The 11,355-nt window shown below is 40.7% G+C and overlaps 1 pseudogene; it reads left to right on the forward strand.

Annotated features, from left to right (window-relative positions):
- The first annotated feature begins 9,719 nt into the window (after positions 1-9,719).
- Positions 9,720-10,287, forward strand: LOC102912615 (GTPase HRas pseudogene; annotated as a pseudogene).
- Positions 10,288-11,355: the final 1,068 nt, after the last annotated feature.

The raw sequence follows: 11,355 nt of genomic DNA on the forward strand, positions 1-11,355 counted from the left end.
TCCATGTATTTATTCAATAAATACACCACATTTCAGCGACTGCCTGATCATGTCTTAAGCAAATGTCAGGCAGGTAGATAGATAGAATGAGACAAAGGTGTATTTTTACCAGTTATGCTTTTTAGTGTTGGGAAGTTAATAAGCAGATAATCACCAGTTCAATAAGTGTTCCACATGGAAAAATTTAAAAACGAGAATATGGAGTGTCAAGGAGGAGCAAGGGGCTCTCTTTGTTTTTTGTTTTCCTCTCTTTGCTTTCTAAAAGAGGTGATAAGTCATTAGAGCAGCACATGTGAGTGGAAAGAACAGCATGGTCAAAGAGGTGGGGCTCAGAGGGTGCTTGGGCTGCCCGAGGAGTGTTAAGGAGGGCACTGTGCTGCATCTGCCTAGAACAGGAAAACAAGCAATGAGGACACTACACTGAAGCAGTAATGTGCTACATCCCAGCATAAGTGCCCTTAGTTGCCTGTGACACAATTTATGCTGCAGAAGAGACAGCACTGGTGGAAGAAACCCTCTCATACTGGAATCAACTCCTGATAATGTCCTTTCCTCAGTATAACTGAATCTGTGGGTGGTAACAAACTATACATATATATATTAGAGAGAGAGAGAGAGAGACAGAGAGACAGAGAGACAGACACACACACACACACACACAGAGAGAAAGATAGAATAATCTTTTTGTACACTGTGAATATTTATTACTCTCACTTGTTTAATAAAGAGCTGACAGGCCGATAGCTAGGCAGTAATAGGTTAGGTGGAACTTGTGAACAAAGAGTGCGGGGAAGAAGGAGTGCAGAGTTGCCAGAGATGTGGAGAGAAACAAGATGAACATGCTGTGCTGGAAAAAGGTACCACCATGTGGTAGAGTGTAGATAAGAAATATGGAATATGAGTTAATTTGAGTCGTAATATTTGGTTAGTACCAAGCCTAAGCTATAGGCCAAGTATTTATAATTAATAATAAGTCTCTGTGTAGCTATTTGTGAGTGGGCTGGTGGGATGGAAACCGCATATATATATGTGTGTGTGTGTGTGTCTGTGTGTGTATGTAAGTATACATGTACATATATAAATACATAATTATACTGTGAAGGCAATACAGACCCCATCTTAGGTTAAGACCACCATCTTAGATCACCTGCTGTAGTCATTTCCAGGAAGGACCTCAGGAATGTGCCTTGACAACTCAAACAAATACAGGACAGTATGCTACTTCAGACATTCTGTCTATAGTTTATGGCCCTTGAAGCTATCTAGATAATCCTGCTCAGCAAGTTGTGGTTCCCTGCCAAAAAGTGTAACCCAGTGGTTTCAAATGTGGTTTCATGCCAAAAGTCTAGGCCAATAGTTTTAAAAAAATCACCTTGCCCCATTTCCCTTCTACCTAATCCCAAATTGCCAAAGCATGTAATTCCTGGCTTGCAGTTTTTCCCTTTAAAAACTCTCTACACCTGGGCTTGCAGGCACTGCCGCATTTTCCTCCATCTACCTGGCTGTGGTCCAGGTAGAACCTGACAATAAAAGGACCCTTATGTGCTTGCATTGGAAACTTGCTCCTTGGTGGTCTCTGGGGGTTTTGTGAAATGGGTACAACAATACATATATAAATATATAAGTACACACACACACACACACACACACACACACACATATATATATATATATATATATATATATATATATATATATATATATATATATATATATATATATATATATAACAATGTTTAAGAGTTTATTGCTCTTTCAGAGGACCTGAATTTGGTTCCCAGGATGCTTACAATATCTTGTGACTCCAGCCTCCAGCTTCAGGGGATCCAATGTTCTTTTCTGCCCTCCTCAGATACAAACATGAATACCTAACACATACTTGATTTTAAAAAATAAAATAAAAATTAAAAGTAAAATAAGATAATTAGAACATCATACCAAAAAGTGATTATACATGCAACTAAACATGATTTATTCTTTCTCTCTCTCTCTCTCATATATATATATATATATATATATATATATATATATATATATATGTATATATATTATCAGAGTCACTGGATATCAAGACAATAATGACTTCTGGGAGTATTTTTGTGTATCTCTTAAGACAACAGATGCTTTCCCCATCTTAGGAACCTGAGAAGAGTGCTATGTGTGTTTATGTGGATTTGATTTTGCTTGGGTGTTTTCACAACACCAGTGTTAATAGTTTGTTTGCTTGGCTCTAAAGATGAAAGAGATAATGAGTTCTTCATTGTTCACTAATTGTTCACTTAGGCAAAGTCTCAGGCAACAACTTTAAAGTGCTACTTTACTCCAGGGTGGGGACATTGTTGGTGCAACATTCACAGATACATCTGTTCCTACATAAAGCAAATGGTTTCTGCTATGAAAATAAACAGATGCAGTGAACATTAAGAATCATTGTGGTGAGTTGATTAGAACCGGGTGGCTTCTGCCTCTGATATAGAGTACCTTTCAAATTCACATCCCTGTATGATCACACCTGCATGTCTGTATCCATACCAGGGTGAAGGCAGTGGTGGGGAAGCCCTTCTTGGAACAGACTGTTTTCTGTTGGAAACAGGCTGTTTTCTCCAGCAGCGTTTGCCCTGCCCCTGCCCCATCTTTGCTTCCTTACAGTGCTTTAAAAGTAGAAAATTGGGCAAAGTGACAAGAACCAACTGATGCTGTGGGCAGCTTCCAATCTGTTTCTCCCACTAAGGAAAGAAGAGGAAGAAAGAAGAAATAAAGAAAAGAAAAAGAAAAATAAATGAGCAAAATGATCATTGTTAGAATTTTATAAACAGTCAGAATTTCACAGCCACTAGACCCCTGACCCAGAAAAGGAGAATTTAAAGTACTAGAGAAGATTTGTGCCATTTTTTTCTCCCTCTGTCCCCATCATTCTCTCCCTTTAATAATGAATATAGTGACTAAAGTTAAATCAGTTAAACCTCAGGGATCTTTAAGAAGATGACAGACTATCAAGGAGCAGAAAACATTTTCCCAGTGCTCAAGCACAAGGCACAGAGCAGTCAGGTGGAAAGAAACATGTGCCAATATTAAACCACATGCACAAAAAATCAATAAACAGCTGAAACTAATTCACACTATCTTTTAAGAGCATAAAAGAGTAATGAACAATTGAAGAAAAACTGGAGAATTGACAAATATGTGGAAAATACATTGAAGAAACTAGAAAAACAGTCAGAGATGAATGAAAACCAAAAGATCACACTAGAAAATAGAGCTCAGGGAAGGAGAGACACAGAGGAAAATTAGTTGTAAATTTATCTCTTATTAAAAAATGAAATGTCACATGCATAATCTTTTTCAAACCATAAGTAGCTGTAAGCAAGAGCTGGGAAGAGGAATAATAACACATTTTATGAAATAAATAAATGAAAAGGAGTATAGAGAATCAGTAAAGTCAAAAGTTGTTTCATTAGCATGGTCAATCAAGTTGCCAAGGCATCAGCTAGATCTGTCTGTGCAAAGGAAGAAAATAAAAATAAATAAATAAGTAAAATGTGAAGAAAAATAGGAGCATCTGACTTTATGGAAATTAAAACCTGGGACTGCAGCTTTGTTGGTGATGGTTGCATGAAGACAAGCTGTAGGAAACAGAGTAAACTACCAATGATCTACTGAGCATCCTGCAAAGAAAAATATCCTAGAAAAACACATCCAAAAATAACTTTAAGATCTAGAAATATATTAATAAATATATAATAAATAAATTCAATCAGAAATTATAAAATTAGGCTTTTAGAATAGGCAACCAAAAAAAAAGGAATAGATCACTGTGTATGAATTTTACAATACCGGTTAAAAAATTGACATTGTTCTTTCTCAAAAGTTTCAGTAACACAAAAGGAAATTTGGTAGTTTGAATGTAATTGGCCCCCATAAGCTCATAAAGAGTGGTACTATTAGGAGGTATGTTTTTGTTGGAGTGGGTGTGGACTTGGAAGGAAGTATGTCACTGCGGAGGTGGACTTTGAGGTCTCATACATGTTCCAGCTACTTACAGTGAGACAGTCCACTTCATGTTGCCTACCATACAAAGGACTCTCAGCTACATCCACAGCACCAAGTCTGTCTACATGCCACCATGTCCCACCGTGATGATAATGTACTGAACCTCTGAAGTGTAACTGAGCCAGCCCAAATAAATGTTTTCCTTTGAAAGAGTTTCCATGGTCATGGTGTCTCTTCACAACAGAACCCTCACTAAGTCAGAAGTTGGTACCAGGGACTAGGGTATTGCTATAATGGGCTGGACCATGTTTTGGTTTGCAGGAATTTGGACTTTGCTACTTTGGGTTAGGAAAGCAGTAGAATGCTTTCGGTACTGCTTGATAGTACATACTAATAGGGGCATGGAAGACATTGGTGCTGAGTGTAATTTGATGAGCTATGGGGTCTTTCTCAAGAAGTTCCAGAGGAGAAAACATTAACATGTGGCCTAGAGACCATTCTTGTGATATTTTGTTGAAGAATGTAGCTGCTTTTTGCCCTTTCCGAAGAATCTGCCTGAGGCTAGAATGAAGAGTTTTGGATTAATTCCATTGGCAGAAGAAATCTCAAAACAGCCTAGGATAGACTCTGTTATGTGGTTATTAGTCTTTACTCTATTAAAGATTTATAATGAAAAGGAAAAGTTGAGCAAATTAAAAGACAAAATTTACAGATTGAGAAAAGGGGCACTAGGAAATAGAATGGAGTTAATCCTGTGTTCAAGGAGAGAAATTGATCTAAAAAAATGGCATTAATTCAGTGGTGACCCCAGGTTAATATCCCAACCATCTGTGTTTCCAACTTGTGAAAATGAAATAAAGAAAATTTTATAGCGAGGTGTGGAGGTGCACAGCTTATTCCAATACTAGGAAGGCAGAAGCTGGTGGATCTGAGTTTGAGGCCAGCCTGGTCTAACCATCTACAACAAAAATCTGATGGAAGATGTAACTGAACGACAAGACTATATTCCAGTACCAACAAGAAGCATAACTTGGAAGCATTGACCATGTGGTTCTGACTTTAGAATTAAGAATAGAAGAGAAGGCTTATGAAATTTGCCTCTGTATCCAAGGAAAGCTGCTTAGACCAGCATGTGCCAAAGGTGTCTCTGAGTGGAACCCTAAATGGCCATTGTGTAAAGCTGTGAAGTTGAAGCCTGGATTGCTTCAGAGATTCCAAGGTATTAGAGATGCCAGAGTTATGGGATACCTGCTGAGGAAAGCTGCTAACAGGGAGTGGAACCAGCCCAAGAGAAAGAAGTGTGTTGTAGTTAACAAAGCTGAGAGGACATCAGACATGGAGATGCAGAGTGTGGAGTTTGCCCAGCTGGTTTTCAATATTGCTTTGGTCCATTATATCCTCAATATTCTCCATTCCCTACATATTGTAACAGTGGTGTATATCCTGTGCCAATATATGTTAGAAGTATGTATATGTAATCTGTTAGGTTTTTTTTTTAATTTTGCTTTTATGGGGGATTGCAGTTAAAAGGGTACATGAATCTCACAAGAGACTTTGAAGGTCAGACTTTTTAACATTGTTGAGACTGATAGATTACAGGAACTTTTGAAGCTGAACTAAGTGAATTTTTCATTATGATATTATTATAAGCTTATGGGGGCCAAGGAGTAGAATGTGGTAGTTTGAATCAAATTGGTCCCCATAAGCTCATTGGGAGTCGCATTATTAGGAGATATGGCATTCTTTGTGTAGGTGTCATCTTGTTGGAGGAAGTGTGTCACTGTGGGGGTGCGCTTTGAGGTATCATATATGCTCTAGCTATTCCCAGTGAGACAGCCCACTTCCTGTTACCTGCAAAATGTAGGACTCTTGGCTACTGCTCCAGCACCATGTCTGCCTGCATGCTGCCATGTTCCACTAGGATGATAATGGACTGAACTCTGAACTGTAAGTGAGCCACCCCAAATGAATGTTTTCCTTTATAAGAGATGCTGTGGTCATGGTGTCTTTTCACAGTAACAGAAACCCTAACTAAGACAGAAAGAATGTTTCCTGATTGATAGTTTTAAGTCCTTCTTTTCACCTTAATATTGAAGCCATGTGCAAGAAAATATACTAGAGGTAATTACAGTTGCAAAACTGCAATGGATAACACTGAAGCAAACAGAGAAGCAGATAAAGGGAATTACACCTCGGATCCCAAGAAATGCCTGGCAGGTAGATAGGGAGGTTTCCATATTAAAAATAAATTTTTATAAAGAAAAAAATTGTTGTTAATAGATGCCAAAGTACCAAATGATGAAACCCAAAACATATTTTAGAATTAAAATTATGAAGTTAAAAAAATTTAAACTTTGTCTTTCTAGAGAGTTTCTGAAAAGACGATACTAAGTATCATTTTCAACATCAAGAAAGAAATATTTCTAAGATTGGGGCATGGGAAAGATACTAACTGTCACTGTTGGAATTCATCATTCAACCAGAAGAAATGACCCTACATGTAGACAAGAAGAGATACAAAGACATCTAAGTTAGAAAGGACATAGTGAAGTTATTATTTGCATCTATTCATATGGAAATGCAAGGTACCTGAATATTCAGCACAGTCTGATGTCAACAGAATAAACGAAGGTTCACACTTTACAATCCCAAAACCTACAATGAAGCTACAAAATGATCACCATGTGGCACTGTTGCAATACTAGAAAGATGCCCAGTAAGCAGAAATGAGTGCTCAGAAATAAAACAAAAATAAGCAATTTCAGTGAGTATACCAAGATCATTTCAGCAGATCTGTACAATCCATTCTAGTCAAAGGCAGGAAAAAGCTCAGACCCCTACAGATAAGAGATATGACATATTTAAAATGAAAAGTAACTACAATTAAGAATGGAGGTCTTGTGGGTGCTATATTATGATGTACCTTAAAACTTGATCAAAACTTGGAAAGCTAGCCACACACAACAAAATATTATGGATGTACACTTAGATTATTACTGAGAACAAATTAATTTAGAAATGCAGAACATAGGCCAATGTTTCAGGAACTGGAGGGGGAAACAGAATGTCATAATGGGCTCCACCTGCTTTGGAGTGGTGGGAATGTTTCAACATTAGGTCAAGGTATTAGTGGCACAACTTTGTAATGTCTTAACTGTCACTAAAGACTTCATCTTGAAACTTTAAAACCATTAAGTTTTTCATTTCAGATCATTTTTAAAATGGTTTAAATTTTAGCTTAGTTTTAAATTATATTAATAATGGGATGATGACTCAGTTGGTAATGTGCCTGCCATGTAAGCACCATGGTACATTTGATCCCCAGAATGCATATGAAAGGCAGTGAATGATAGTGTGCTCCAATAATCCCAGTCATAAGAAGGTGGAGATAGCATCCCCAGGATGTGCTGGCCTGCTGAACTACTCTATTTAGTGAGTTCCAGGTCAAGGAGTGATGCTGTCTCAAGAATCATGGGTGGTGGGTGGCAGGTGGTGGTGGCATATACCTTTAATCCCAACATTCAGGAGGCAGAGCCAGTCAGATTACTGTGAGTTTGAGGCCAGCCTGGTCTACAGAGAAAGATCCAGGACAGGCACCAAAACTGCACAGAAAAACCCTGTTTCAAAAAACCAAGGGAAAAAAAAAGAATCATGGGGAGGGGGCGGGGATTGATTGTGGGGCATACATGAGTTACAAAGAGGGTACCCAGAGAAAGACAAATAGAGCTTAAGCTTTAAGCTGTTTACACAGAGAGTGGATACTAACGGTGCCAGAGGAAGTTAGCTTAAGCTGTTTACACAGAGAGTAGATACAAGGATGGCGCTAAGAGGAAGTTAGTTTGGGTTGTTTGTATGGAGATTAGAGACAAATGGTGAGGAAGGAAGTTAGCTCAAGTTATTTATGCTGAGATAAGATACTAAGATCAGGATATGATGTCAGGGCATAAACAATTTGTAAATAGGGTGACCTTTAAAATGATTGGTTGGTTCCTTCACTCCCTCCTAGGCTTCTGAGGTTTTTGCTATAAAGAGGCTTACTGCCTAACAATAACTAAGGTCTTGCTAGACTTGACTCCCCGCTGTGTCTGATTGTCTCCTGGTAAGAAAGAAGGCTGGGAAATAGGTGAGTGGTGCTGTTACCTTTCTTAGGTTCTAGGCCACCTCTTTACAGGTGACCTAAATTCCGGGTGGGTCAGGACCCCACAGCTGGCGCCCGCATGGGGCTTGAAGTACTTCGGCTAAGGCCAAGCGGTCTTCCAGGGTAAGTGAAATCCTCAGTATGGGTCATGCAACCTTCTCAAGTGATAAGCCAGCCCTCAAGGTCCTGTGTTATATGTTTAAGTCTAGAGGGCTTGAAATTTCTAAAAGTAATGCTGTTGCCTCCTGAGAGATTATAATTCTCCATGCATCTTGGGTACTTAGTGCCAACCTTATCTTCCACAGCACCTGTGCTCAAATGGAAAGCTGGCAAGAGAAAGGGAGAAACATTTTGACATACTGCCACCCCTGGGCTTCTATCCTATTATCACAGCCCTTAAGGTGGCTTTTCACCCAGATTCTCTGCCACCCCCTTATCAGGAGTCAGAAAGGAAAAATCATTCTCCCCAAGGGTTAGAAAAGAAAGGAAGAAGAACACGGAAGGGAAGAAAAAAATGGACAGGGAAGGTTCTAAGAGTAAAGAAAAAAATAATTGGGCCAAATTTGGTGAGGAGCATGAGAGATACACAGAGAAATATACAGTAGAGGTTAAAGCAAAAGTAAAAATCACTGTGCCTGAGCCCTGCACCCCAAGGAATTCTGGCCCTCCACCTTTGGACCCCAGGGTTGAGGCTGCTCAAATACCATACATAACATTAAGGAGAGATCTCTGAGATATGAACCCCTACAACCAGCCCCTCACTGGGAGGTATGGGTCAGGGGAAAATTTGGCCCCCAGCCATAATATACCTCTAGAGTTGTACCCCAGTGATGCTAAACATAAGGAGGAATGCTGGACCAGGGTAGAGGCCAATTGGGTGGCCAACCCCCCCCATCCCAAACACCTATGACATGCTAGCAAGTATTGCTAAAGGGTACTTTATGGGGGTCCAGCAGGCAGTCATACAAAGGCCATACCGAGATCAGGTTAGACAAACAGGACTTATATCCTGGAACAAATCATATTAAAGGGCCTACCAAATCTCCCATAGCAGGAGTGAAACAAAAACCCAACAAACTGCCACTGGAGTTCATAGATAGAGTCCAACAGAGTATGTAGTTAATTTCCCCACTCATGGTTGCCATCAAGGGATTACTGGAGGGATGGGAATGCCCCATACAACATATGAGGGGGCATTCTGGGCTCCCAAAATTTCTGTCCAAGGGAAATTGCCGAGCTAATAAGCTGGTATCAGGATCTAGGATATTGACCTTAAAAAAGATAGTCATGTCAACTAGGCATGTCAACCCTTCCTAAAGGTACCCCCTTTGCAAACATAGGGAGTTAACCCCAGAGCCAAATATCCTCTGACAAACATATGTTAAACTTAAATATGTTTTTGTTTTAATAAAATATAAAGGAGAATTAGCCTCCATATTTAGTTATTCTGTACCCCAAGGCCATCACACTCTGGCCTTTGGGCTACAAGGACACCTATCTCAGGCCCCAGTCAGGGCCTTCTGCTCCCCAGCCACTCCTTCGTGCCCCTTGTGGGGCAGGAGCTCCTGGAGTGACAGTCCCTACAGAAGCAATGACAGAGTACAGGCTTGTGGTAGTGTGTGCTGAAGGCATGGGAAAGAGTGCCCTGACCATTCAGCTAATCCAGAATCATTTTGTAGATGAATATGACCCCACCATAGAGGATTTCTATTGGAAACAGGAGATTATTGATGGGGAGACATGTCTGCTGGACATCCTAGACACAGCTGGTTGGGAGGAATTGGTGCCATGAGGGACCAGTACATGTGCACAGGGGAGGCTTTCCTCTGTGTGTTTGCCATAACAACACCAAGTCCTTGGAAGACATCCATCAGTACAGAGAGCACATCAAATGGGTGAAGGACTCTGATGATGTGCCAATGGTGCTGGTGGGGAACAAGTGTGACTTGGCTGCTCATACTGTTGAGTCTCAACAGGCCCAGAACCTTGCCTGCAGCTATGACATCCCCTACATTGAAACATCAGCCAAGACTGGGCAGGGTGTGGAGGATGCCTTCTACACACTTGTACATGAGATTCGGCAACACACACTATGGAAGCTGAACCCTCCCAATGAGAATGGCCCTGGCTACATGAGCTGCAAGTGTGTGCTATCCTGATACCAGGTGGCAGTACTCCAGCTAATAGTCATCCTGCTTTTCCTGGCTCTGGCTACGGCCCAGAAGGACCCACACCAACCTCAGCAGGTGACCTGGGCACTGATCAGTGCTGGCAATGGACCTGGCCAGAGGATCTCCATGGGGGCTGTTTTTCTTCCTAGAGTAGCCACAGGATGTTCTGCTAGACCCAAATAATATCACAAGATCATTCTGCTGATGCCATAAGAAATATCATAAGAATATTTCTCCTGAGGTTGACAGTTTGGGGGGTCTAAGACTGGTGTTTGTTCCTCTTTTCTAATGTTCTGCTGAGGCTGAGGGGTTGGGGGTCTGGGACTGAGGCTCGTTCCTCTTTTCTAATGTTTAACTCTTTCAAGAGTGGGATAGAGGAGAGAGAGATGGGACGGTCAGTTAGGGACTAGAGGGGGGGACAGAGAAGGGGAAAGGAGGAGTAGGGAGAGTGGAAGATGGACATGACTGTAGGGGACAGAACGGATGGAAAAAGGAAAGGAAGGGAAATTTGAAAAGGCGGGGGAGGTCGTGACTTAATTGTTGGCTATAAATGAAAGTGGAATGCAGATCAATTGAGATCTGAAGTCAAGTTAAATTTCTTCATTGATAAATGTGACCTGGAATGTATAGGGTACTCCAGTGTGAAAGCAAGGGCTCTCAGGTCATCTATTAGTTTGGCTTATTTGACTGGTGTTCACTGAGTACCTAGTAGGTGTCATCAAGGTAGATGAATGCAGGAGTGAATGACACAGAAACTCAGTGCTGTCTTGGAGAGCACATTCCAAACAGACGGAGTGCAGATCACCAATCAAATGAGTCTCATAATACTGGTTAGAATTGAAGCAGTAGCAAATTCTAAAAGTAACCTCAGCCTGGGGCAGGGAAGATGCTCAGTGTGTAAAGTGATGGTTATGCAAGCTTAAAGAATGAAATTCCATCCCAGAACCCATCTTGAAATCCCATGCGGAAGATGAAGAGAAAGTAGGGGACTCAATAGCCACAGAGCCAAGCCCAGTCAGCAAGCTGTAGGCTGGTGGGAGCCCTGTCTCAGAAAAC

This window comes from Peromyscus maniculatus, chromosome 11, assembly GCF_049852395.1.
Source record: "Peromyscus maniculatus bairdii isolate BWxNUB_F1_BW_parent chromosome 11, HU_Pman_BW_mat_3.1, whole genome shotgun sequence".
In the NCBI taxonomy this organism is placed as follows: domain Eukaryota; kingdom Metazoa; phylum Chordata; class Mammalia; order Rodentia; family Cricetidae; genus Peromyscus; species Peromyscus maniculatus.